Here is a 4,173-nt window from a genome sequence, read left to right on the forward strand (position 1 = left end):
TACCATAGCTGCAGTGCGCAGGCGCTGGCGCGACAAACACGGACCTCTCATTGGTTGATGGTTCTGCTTCGTGTGTTGAGTTCAGATGAGACGGCGAGTCCTCCCGCGACCCCTGCTGGACAGAGCCCGAACCTCAACAAAAAATAATGAGCTGGTTGTCTCCAGTGTCACAGAGTGGAAGTATATTTCCTCTGCACAGCTGGAGGTCCTTCACTTTCTGACAGAATCAGGGGCTTAGGATTTAATTAGAGACTAAAATGACTTGACAACAAGTTTTTTGTTTGTTTTATTTTGGTTTGTTTTTTTGTTTTTTTGCAGGAACAAATGCATCATAAGTTAAACAGTGACTGTATCTCGTGTATGAAAATCTTATACTAAACTAACTAGTTAAATAAAATGTATTAAAAAGAACAAGTAAATGTAGTCGAATAAAGAGCACAATATTTCCCTCTGAAATCTGGTGGAGTAGAAGTAGAAGGTTGCATGAAAAGAATGTACTCAAGTAAAGTACCAATACCTAAATTTGTAATGAACTACTTTGTACATGAGTGAATGTACTTAGTTACAGTCCACTTCTGTCAGCAGGCAAAAATGTAAAAACAAAAATGCCTGTGGGAATCTGAATGACAGAATAGATGGAAAAACCTGTTGACATGTACTCAGGGACGGATTATGAGAAAATGGGCCCCTGAGCACAGACCAGTAACCGGCCCCCAAGCCCCCTACGTAGGACCACCAGACTGAAAGAGACACAAACCAACTAAAAACGAAGCAACCTCTTTATGGACATTTTGTCTTTTAAAGGACATTTTGTGTCTTTTGAGGGAGCTCAGTGACTTTTCAAACAAGAAACACTGACAGTCACCTAACACAGACGCTCTGGCCCTGGGCCCCCAGATCTCCCTGGCCCCCGGGCCTCTGCCCAGTAGGCTCCCTCAGTAATCCATGCGTCACTAAATCCTGGAAAGTGCTTTCTAATCAAATGAGCTACATTAGTTTTAAGAGCGGTTCCTCTCCGGGTGTCGAATGGAGGAAAAGTGTCACCGCTGACCTTTACGGCTTCAGAATGAGGTCATGCAAACGTTTTTATTTTCCAACTGTGTAACTTTTCCAACTGAACCGTTGTTGTTTTGCCTCGGGTTAGTGAACTGAGTGATCGACAACATCTGCAGAACAAGTGAAAACCTGAGTTGGATTTAATACGCTCTGTGAATTTCACAATAAAAGACTCTGCAGGGCAGGGCTGCCGTCCTGCCAAAACCTGTTCTGAATGTCATGATACAAAGGTTAATGCAGATGAAACCTGAGCTCCATCAAGTCCTGACCCATCAGTAATAGAAACACCCTCTTCAGGACACCTGAGGGCTTCAGATCCACAGCCGGGACTCTAGACAGCACAATAAGATAAGCCTGCATCTAGATCTTACTTATGAAGAAAATAAAACGTCAGGGGACGAGATGACTCCGTGGCAGGTTCTTCGTGCTGCGAGAGCAACCCAGCCGGCTCTGAGTTACCGTGCTCATCATGGACCCGGGGTCTCGGTGCGTCACAGCACGGCCGCTGCAGCCGCTGCAGCTCCAGAGAGCAGCAGGAGCTTCTGTTTGTCCGGACAAAAACTCACCCTGCAGCAGCTGAACAGGAGGCTGGCATCGTACCTGCAGCAGGTAGGATATGCACGAGGTGGAAACACACAAAAATATAATAATAAAATATAATAGCAACTATTGTTTTTAAGGTCAAGAGAACAAAAAAAAGCAAAATGGAGTTTTTCATGGAGTAAGCACCGTGTTTGTTTTATGATTCCAAAATTAAACTGAGATTTTAAGATGATGACTAATTATTGTGAAAAGGGCAAAAGAACATAAAAGTAGCAGATGTCGCAATGGAATTTTGCATGAACTGAAAAAGGTACAGTGGTTTATGATTCCTTTTCTGGTTTGTACTTGCATGTGTTTTTAATTCTTTGACGCAGGAGGTGGAATCACACAGAAACCTCCCAACTCTTCTACCATATGAACCCAGCAGTAGCACAAAACCACAATTAAAGTCAGACTTACGTGAATATTAGTAACTACTGTTGAAACAGCCGGAGACCGGGAAAATGTCAGCTTTCTCAATGAAGTGTTGTCTTGACTGACTGAGTCTAGTGTATACACACACACACATATATATATATGTGTGTGTGTGTGTATAAATGAAGAGCAATTATTGTTGCACATTTTACAATGGAGCTGTGTATGTACTGAATCGGATACAGCGCTACTTTCCTCTTCCTCTTTTGATTTGCATCTGCTTTTTACTCTTTGATGCGTGAGGTCAATTGGATCGTCTAACAGCTCGTGAAAAAACAACACTGAACCGAGATTTGCGCAGCACAGTTAATTACTGTTTAAAGAGCGAGTGAACATAAAAATAGCATTTTCCCAAGGGAGTTCTGACTGAAATGCACAGCATCCTCGAGGAACAACGCAGATTAAAGGTCAATTAAAAAAAGAAATATCAAAGTAGAGACCGTGTTGCGATGAGATCACAGCTGCTGTGACACCCGTCGCCATACTGGCGTTCTGACCCAGGAATCCACAGCAGCCACATTATTACAGGAGTACACAGTAGTCATTACTACATTATTACAGGAGTACTCAGTACTCAAGGGTCGGACCAAACTCAACTCGACCTTCATCATTGATCTCAACTACACCTGTAAAGTTTCTGGACTTTATCTTGCAGTTGTGACGCTACAGTGGAGACAAGATCTGTCCACAGACAGACAGAGAGACAGGACAGACAGGACAGACAGACAGGACAGACAAGCAAACAGACAGGGCAGACAGACAGACAGACAAACAGGACAGACAGACAGACAGACAGGACAGGCAGAGAGGACAGACAGACAGAAAGACAGGACAGACAGGCAGGACAGACAGACAGACAGGACAGACAAGCAAACAGACAGGACAGACAGACAGACAGACAGGACAGACAAACAGACAGGACAGACAGACAGACAGGACAGACAAACAGACAGGACAGGCAGAGAGGACAGACAGACAGAAAGACAAACAGACAGACAGGACAGACAGACAGGACAGACAAACAGACAGGACAGACAAACAAACAGACAAACAGACAGGACAGACAGACAGGACAGACAAACAGACAGGACAGACAGACAAACAGACAGGACAGACAGACAGGACAGACAAACAGACAGGACAGACAGACAGAGACAGACAGGACAGACAAACAAACAGACAGGGCAGACAGACAGACAGACAGACAGGACAGACAAACAAACAGACAGGACAGACAGACAGGACAGACAGACAGACAGGACAGACAGACAGAAAGACAGGACAGACAGACAGACAGACAGACAGACAGACAGACAGGACAGACAGACAGACAGACAGACAGGACAGGCAGAGAGGACAGACAGACAGAAAGACAGGACAGACAGGAAAGACAGGACAGACAGACAGGACAGACAAACAAACAGACAGGGCAGACAGACAGGGCAGACAGACAGGATAGACAGACAGGGCAGACAGACAGGGCAGACAGACAGGGCAGACAAACAGACAGACAGGACAGACAGACAGACAGACAGGACAGACAGACAGACAGACAGGACAGACAAACAAACAGACAGGACAGACAGACAAACAGACAGGGCAGACAGACAGACAGACAAACAGACAGGACAGACAGACTGGACAGACAGGACAGACAGAGAGGACAGACAGACAAACAGACAGGACAGACAGACTGGACAGACAGGACAGACAGAGAGGACAGACAAGCACACAGACAGACAGACAAACAGACAGGGCAGACAGACTGGACAGACAGGACAGACAAGCACACAGACAGACAGACAAACAGACAGGGCAGACAGACTGGACAGACAGGACAGACAGAGAGGACAGACAGGCAGACAGACAGGACAGACAGACAGACAGGACAGACAAACAGACAGGACAGACAGACAGACAGGACAGACAAACAGACAGGACAGACAGACAGGACAGACAGACAGACAGACAGACAAACAGACAGGACAGACAGACAGGACAGACAGACAGACAAACAGACAGGGCAGACAGACAGGACAGACAGGACAGACAGACAGACAGGACAGACAGACAGGACAGACAGACAGACAGGACAGACAA

Source organism: Xiphias gladius, chromosome 3, assembly GCF_016859285.1.
Source record: "Xiphias gladius isolate SHS-SW01 ecotype Sanya breed wild chromosome 3, ASM1685928v1, whole genome shotgun sequence".
NCBI lineage: Eukaryota > Metazoa > Chordata > Actinopteri > Istiophoriformes > Xiphiidae > Xiphias > Xiphias gladius.